The sequence below is a fragment of the Molossus molossus genome, unplaced genomic scaffold (assembly GCF_014108415.1).
Source record: "Molossus molossus isolate mMolMol1 unplaced genomic scaffold, mMolMol1.p scaffold_m16_p_1, whole genome shotgun sequence".
Classification (NCBI taxonomy): Eukaryota; Metazoa; Chordata; class Mammalia; order Chiroptera; family Molossidae; genus Molossus; species Molossus molossus.
The window spans coordinates 6,316,246-6,323,612 of NW_023425344.1; positions in this window are offsets into that span (position 1 = coordinate 6,316,246).

Below are 7,367 nucleotides of genomic sequence, written 5' to 3' on the forward strand. Positions count from 1 at the left end.
ACTTAGTCGTGACAGTGACAGCTGTGCGGTCGGGAGTGTCACGGGACAACAGAAACCGGTGCGGGGCTGTGGCCTTGCCGGCTGAGAGCCACACCCACGGCGGCTGGGCCCGGGGCTGGTGGGGGACTTGCTCGGAGACCCGGAAAGACAGCACACCTGCCCCTGGAGAGTCCAGGCCACGCCGGAGGGGACGAGCACGTGTACTAAGCAGAGTGCCCCGTAAAGCTCCGGCGGGGTGGGACACATGTGAGCTCACAGCTCAGGGCAAGTCTCAGGGTCACGCTGACCTTCACAGGAGAAGGGAAGTACAACCCTATCACATGCCCGGAGGAGAGATCCGGTGCCACAGCCTGGCGATCATTTATTACAGGTGGGAGGCGGTGGGTCAGCAGAGCGGCCGAGACAGGCCTGAAATAATGACGGCGGAACCGGGGGAGAAGGGGCACAGGCGGCGGGCCTGCAGGCGGAGGGCCTGGAGGAGGCAGGCCTGCAGGTAGAGGGCCTGGAGGAGGTGGAGGGCCTGGAGGAGGCGGTGGGCCTGCAGGCGGAGGGCCTGGAGAAGGGGCACAGGCGGAAGGCCTGCAGGCGGTGGGCCTGGAGGAGGCAGGCCTGCAGGTAGAGGGCCTGGAGGAGGCGGAGGGCCTGGAGGAGGCCGAGGGCCTGGAGGAGGCGGTGGGCCTGCAGGTGGAGGGCCTGGAGGAGGCGGTGGGCCTGGAGGAGGCCGAGGGCCTGCAGGAGGTGGGCCTGGAGGAGGCGGTGGGCCTGGAGGAGGCGGTGGGCCTGGAGGAGGCCGAGGGCCTGCAGGAGGTGGGCCTGGAGGAGGCGGTGGGCCTGGAGGAGGCGGAGGGCCTGGAGGAGGCCGAGGGCCTGGAGGAGGCGGTGGGCCTGCAGGTGGAGGGCCTGGAGGAGGCGGTGGGCCTGGAGGAGGCCGAGGGCCTGCAGGAGGTGGGCCTGGAGGAGGCGGTGGGCCTGGAGGAGGCGGAGGGCCCGCAGGCGGAGGGCCTGGAGGAGGAGGCCTGGAGGCGGAGGGCGCGCCTGTGTAAAGGGTGGACTTGTCCACATTCCTGACTTATCGGGGAACAGTGGGTGGCGGCCCTGAGCTCCGAATTTGAGGTATGTGTGCAGAGCCGAGGGAGGGGAGAGATGACACTGAGAGGGGAACGTGCTGTCAGGCTGCGGGACTCGATGTCATCGCTGCTTTGACTATGAAAAACGAAGCAGGCGAAGAAGAGCCTGCCTGGAGCGCCGCGCGTGCGCAGTCGAGGCTCCGTGCGCACCCCTCCCGGCGTGAATCTGGACAACTGCAGGAACGCGCGTGCGCGGTCGAGGCTCCGTGCGCACCCCTCCCGGCAGGGAAGCGCGGCGCTGGGGGCCCCAGGGTTCTCATTCAACAAGTGTTCCTTGGTGCCAGGCACTGGTTCAGGTTTGACCCGGGTCTGGGTGCTCTTGACAAGTGCCCTTTCTCCTGCAATTTAATCTACTGAAACAGATGAAACATCAAATTAATACGTGTATCAAATACCTCCTTAAAAGCCGCCAGGAGTATGTGAGGTTCGGAGTGATCATGTCGGGGCTCAGACCTCTTCTTGCGGTTGAGTCCTGACTCTGTAAATAATGGGGCTCCACCTGGGGACAGGGCAGGGGCCTGGCTATGGGTGTGCCAAGTTTGCTCAGGTCAGGGGAGAGATGAACACAGAAAATACAGGGCCTGGCAAAAGTAGGCTGATAGTTGTGAGTACATGAAACAGAATTTATTCTTGTATTGTTATTGTCAATTATTGTACTCTTTTCCAAACTGACAACTGTACACCCGTTTTTTCCCACCCCTGTACGGCAGGTCGCAAAGCGCTGTGAAAGTTACCAAGCGGGCGAGGAAAGAAATACAAAACCAGAAGAATACAAGGTTCGCATTTCAGCTGAGGACAGCGATCAAACGGACCTCCGGATGCTGCACAGGACCAGGCTCGCTGCGGTGTGCAAGCAGGAATGGAAATAGTTGCTCAAAGGCAGGAGGGATCAGTGCAGGGTCGCTGTATTCCACCAACCGTCCTCTTCCGCAGTTTCAAATGGCTGTGTGCCTCAGTTTCCCCTTCTGTAATTTTTGGCCTGTGGGCTTGTGATTAAGTTTTTGGGTGATGGGACCTACAGGGAAATCTTCTGCAGGCTTTGGAGAAAGATTTCCTCCTCTGATTTATTTATTTAAAAAAAAATTTTTTTTTTCTGCATTGATTTTTAGAGAGAGGAAGGGAGAAGGAGAGAGATAGAAACATCGATTGGCCGCCTCCTGCACACCCCCCACTGGCGATGGGCCCACAACCTGGGCATGTGCCCTGACCGGGAATCAAACTGGCCACCTCCTGGTGCAGGGGTCGATGCTCAACCACTGAGCCACACCAGCTGTGCAATTTCCTCTCCTGACTTAAAGAGAGTCCCCAACCTCGCTCTCTTCCCACATTAGAGCGGAGATGAGAGAGGCCGCCTGGGGACGCCATGGCCCTCTCTCCAGGCGGACAGGGATCAGGCAGATGGACAGGAAGGACTGGAGAATTCTCCACAGCTAGATCCTTGATGACAGTCTTGATCTGCTTTTCAAACAGAATCAGGCTTATCAGAGAGAAGAGATGATGACAACTGAGGCTGCCTTACTGACACGCGGCACCAGTCTCGCACACGGGCGTTTGACGTACATGATGTGATTCTCCCAAGACTCAGGAAAACAAAAACACTTGCCCAGTGTCAAATACCTCAAATGGTACGTGGCTTTGGGATGGGGCGGGGCATTCCCCTGGGCTGAGTCACCAGGAACGCCTCATGGCTGGCCCAAGGATGCCCTGCCTCCCAGAAATCCAGGGATGTGCTGCAGATGGGATAGCGATCAGGGAGGAGTCAGTCAGAAGAGATGCCACCTGAAACTCTCTTCAGTGAGAGCTGATGATCAACAAATGGCGAGTTAAAACCAGACCACAGGAAACAGCCCTCTGGAAGTCAGAGGACAAGGGGCACCGTGGCCAATCCCTCCACAAGATGGCACTCGGTTCCCTTGTCCTCAGTTCTTAGGACCGTATGCCATGGAAGAACGCTGCTTCTGTCACGTCCATTCTCCAGTCTCACCTTGCAGTGCCCTCCCTCAAGGTCATGGGCGGTGAGTGGAGGCCTGAGAAGCCTCGAGAAGGGCCGAGGGTGTGGACGTCCTTAAATGGCTGCACCTGGGGTTTAGTCGGGGACTCTGAAGACTGCGCGCTATGAAAGGTCGCCGTGTCCATGCCCTTCAAGCGCTTTGGTCGGCTTGCACTGGCTCCCCTGCCAGCTTCCCTCCGGGTTCTGCCCCTCCCGCCCTCTCCGGCTCCCCCTCGCCCCTTCCCTGGTGCACGGCGTGTGTCTCCCGGCAGCTCTCCTGTACCTTCCTGCACGGCTGCTTCTCCTCTGCTGGCCCAGAAAATGGAGGCAGAGTGCGGTTGAATTATGTAAATTAAGACTAAAGAAAGGGCAAGGGACTCAGACACTCTCCCACGAACTCGATGCACGACACAGCCCACGGCCTCCGCGACGTGACACCGAGTTGGCAGCCTAGAGGCCTCCGCCGCTTTGGCATCTCACTGATGGCGCCTTTTTGTCTTTTCCTAAGAAAATGTGATTTTATAGGCTGGGAGAGAAAATGTGTGGACGTTTTTTTTTAACAATAATTCAATAATCTCCATAAAAAAGTTTTATAATTGTTCCCACTTTTTGAACAGTTTCACCTTTAAGTTTTTATTCTAAGCAACACATTGTAAATATATACAAAGAATTACATAAACAATCATAAAAAGTTGCTTTTTAAAAGCTAAAACCATATTAAAAAATACTTTATAGATACTGAAATCACATGGTATAAAACAAGTAAGTGATATGGAATAGTGATCATGGCCAATTTTTTTAATCCTCACCTGAGGGTATGTATATTGATTGTATTTTATTATTTGGGGGGGGTATTTTATTTATTTATTTTTAATTAATTAATTTCTTGTTTGTTGAATGCTGACTATGAGCCAGGCGTTGTGCAAATGTTTGCCATAACTTATGTGGTTTAACACTTGCTAAGCGACTCTCTGCTACAATTTTAATTCTGTCCATTTTGCAGACGTGGAACTGGGGGTCAGAGATGCGAAGGAACTCGCCGCCTCGCACGTGGCCGAGAAGCGGCAGAGTGGACGCCAGCCAGGTCTCTCTGGTTGGTGAAGCCTGTGCGCTAACCATTATGCAGCCCCGCCGGCTCTCTGGTCCGAGCTCCATGTGAACATGTGAACACACTGCTAGGAAGCAGCTCGGGTTACCTGGGGGCGAGCAGCATGGTAGGCTGCAGAGGCTGATGACCTTGGCACGAGCCACATCTCACTACTGAAGAAAGCACGAAATTCTTTGAAAAGGCCCCAGGCAACCGAAGTCTCATGGGTTCGGTTCCTCCCCAGGTGAAGTCTCATCGGTTCGGTTCCTCCCCAGGTGACTGCCTGAACTGGAGACACGCCGCTGTCACAGCCGCCCGCAGAACAGCACACTCCAGCAGTGCGAGGGGCTCCCGCACTCGGTGTGCCACCCGCGGCCACCGCCCGGCCGAGCTGGTCCGAAAGGCCAGCTGAGTTCTGCCAGCGCTGTGTCCGCGGAGGAGGGAGGAGTTTGCAGAGGCCAAGAGCCCTTCATTGCACTGGGCGGGGCCCTTGCGTGGGCTCGTCTTCCCACGCCCAGCCCCACAGCAATATTGGTGCTGAATGGGGTCTGCCCCAATGGGGTGGACGCTGCCCTGGCGGCCTCCGGCCGAAGCACCTCTTCCCTAGGGTGTTGGGAATGGCCGTTAATGCCTTCAGGACACGGAGAGAATCTGGCTCACTTGTGAAATGCACTCAAAATTCTGGTCTGGGCCACAATTCTTTTGCTTCTTTCAGCAAAAAAAGAGAGCGCCTTGGTTTGCTCTGTTACTGAGCTCACCGGAACTAGCAACCCTTCCTTTCCACCTCCGCCACACCCCGGCATTTCCCCTGCACGGTTACTGGACCCCCCATAACTTCTTGTGGTTCCAGAACCTACACCAAAGGAATCGCTCAAAACTATCCACACAAGAACAGGGATGTGCAACACAATACAAGCCTTCCCGTGAACTCCAAATTTCAGAATAAAAAAGTAACTCATTTCTTAAGATTTAGTGTCTGCGATATACCAACACGAACATTCTAGGTTGTTTCTCTGAAATCAAATTTCGACTGGGTGTCCCGTATATTTATTTGGTAAATCTGGCAACTCCACACAAGAAGGATATACGTTTTCTGGAGTATTATGCACTTTATGTTGGCGGTCTCCTTTAATCCTCATTAAAATGTAGGAAAAAAAAAAAACAAAAGCGAGGCCCAGGACAATCGTCTGTTTCTCAGGATGACAGTCAGTGAGCAGGAGACGAGAAATTCAGACAGGTGTGCCTCCAAAAACCATGCTCTGTCCCCTCGAGAATAACTCCAAACTCTAACCTGGAAATGTGTAGGGGACCCCCTCCCCCTCCTCCCACCCAGGGCGCTGGAAGGAGTCTGGTTTCAGACGTCATCTGAGCAAGGTGCAGGCAGGTTCTCCGAGCCGCCGCCGTCTCTCCAGCCGCTGGAGTGTTTATTTTCGGAGCACAGCTTGGTAAGCTTGCCTTTTCATTTCAGCTACATCTGCAGTCACCTACCTCCACTGTATTTGAACTGCTGATACAGGACTCTGATTTAACTCCTAAACGAAAGAGTGAGGACATTTACATAAAACCATCTAGTGCATGGAGCACCTAATCTGCAGGAATTCTAGGGGAAATTCAAGAAGACATGAAATGCAGCCCAGAAAGTGCTGAAATGGAAGTTCTTGATGGAGAAAAGGAGACACAGGGAAATGTTTGAAATCTAGATTTATTTTTTCGCTCATAGCAAATGTAAGCCACTGGGTCCTCCAGGGTTGCACGAGTCTCTCCCCCTTGAGCCGTCCACTTGCGGCAGGTGGGGAGTGGTGGCCTGGGCCCCGGGTCTGCAGCCTTCGTTCTGAGGGTCTAAGAGAAGTTGCTCCACCGCCAGACCTCAGTTTCCTTAAGCAACAATGCAGATGCTATAAGTTTCCACCTCCCTTAAAGGACTGGGTACAGGAGAAGACAGACAGGAGGTATTACCACACTATGTAAAAGTAAGGAATGATCATTTTCATCCTTGTTATTCTTTGATTCTTTGTGTTTTTCGTTGTTCTTTCATCGGTTCCATTCTTTACTTGGAAGAGTGCTTCTGCTGGGCCAGGGACCACTCAGCGAGGGTTGTGTGGACCACTGAGCTCTCAATGGGCTTGGGGGCTCCAGCAGTTTTGACTCTGACCATCCTTCTTTGGCTTTTCTCTCCGTGCCTCTCTTTCCTTAAGCATGTCTTCCCCCCTGAAGCCTTCCTGAATTCTCCTAGGCAGAAATGCTTCCTCTGAGCAGCTAACCACGCAGAACACAGACGCGGTATCCCAGAAACCGGTGTGAGAAATAAACATCCCCGAGACATCTCACTCTGAGGACGCGTCCTCTGAAGGGGGAGCGAGACAGTGAGCAGGCGAGCCAAGGAAGTAACCAGAGAAACATTATTGTAACCAAAGCCTACTGTGGAAGAAAGTATTGCAACTAAAGAAACCCGGGGGGAGGGAGGAGGTGGGTTCTCACCGGAGGTCTGCCTCAGGACAGCCAGAGGCCCAAGCATGGTGCGTTTGGCCCTCGCGTGCAGAAACTTGCTAACTTATCTGCCAGCCACACTAAGCCCAGGTGCCCCCAGAACAAGGACTATTTCCATCTGGTGCACAGCAAGGCCGGGGCCGGTCTGAGACGGGGTGGACCAGAATTTCAAGGGCACAAGTGCATTTCACACATCCCAACAAATTTTTTACATACTTCGTTCTTGTCATGCAAAATAAAATTTCGTAATAATAAAAAATGTCTTTGCTGGGGAAAGAAATGAAAGCTTCAAAAAAAAAAAACAACCTTCGCTAATGATAGGGCTCCGGTTTCAGGTTGAGGAGCACAGACCTAAACTGGCCCTTGCACAAAGCAGATGCTCAATTAAAAAGATGCTGCTCGTCAGCTCCGGTCCTCAACATTGAAGAGGGAAGACCTTCTTCCCACCCTTCTCACTTAACTTAGTTACCTACTGCTTCGTGATCACGTATTAACGGCTTTCATTTCTCCGAGGGCTGGCCCTGGATTGGTTTTGTTGGTTAATGTATTCCAGCACCTAATCCAGTACCTGGCACATGGTGAGGTCTCAATTAATGTGCTCAATCATTGATTTCATTCAAATTATGAGCACAGACTATTACTGGGGGTTTACCCACAGCAGCGACTCCCAGAATGT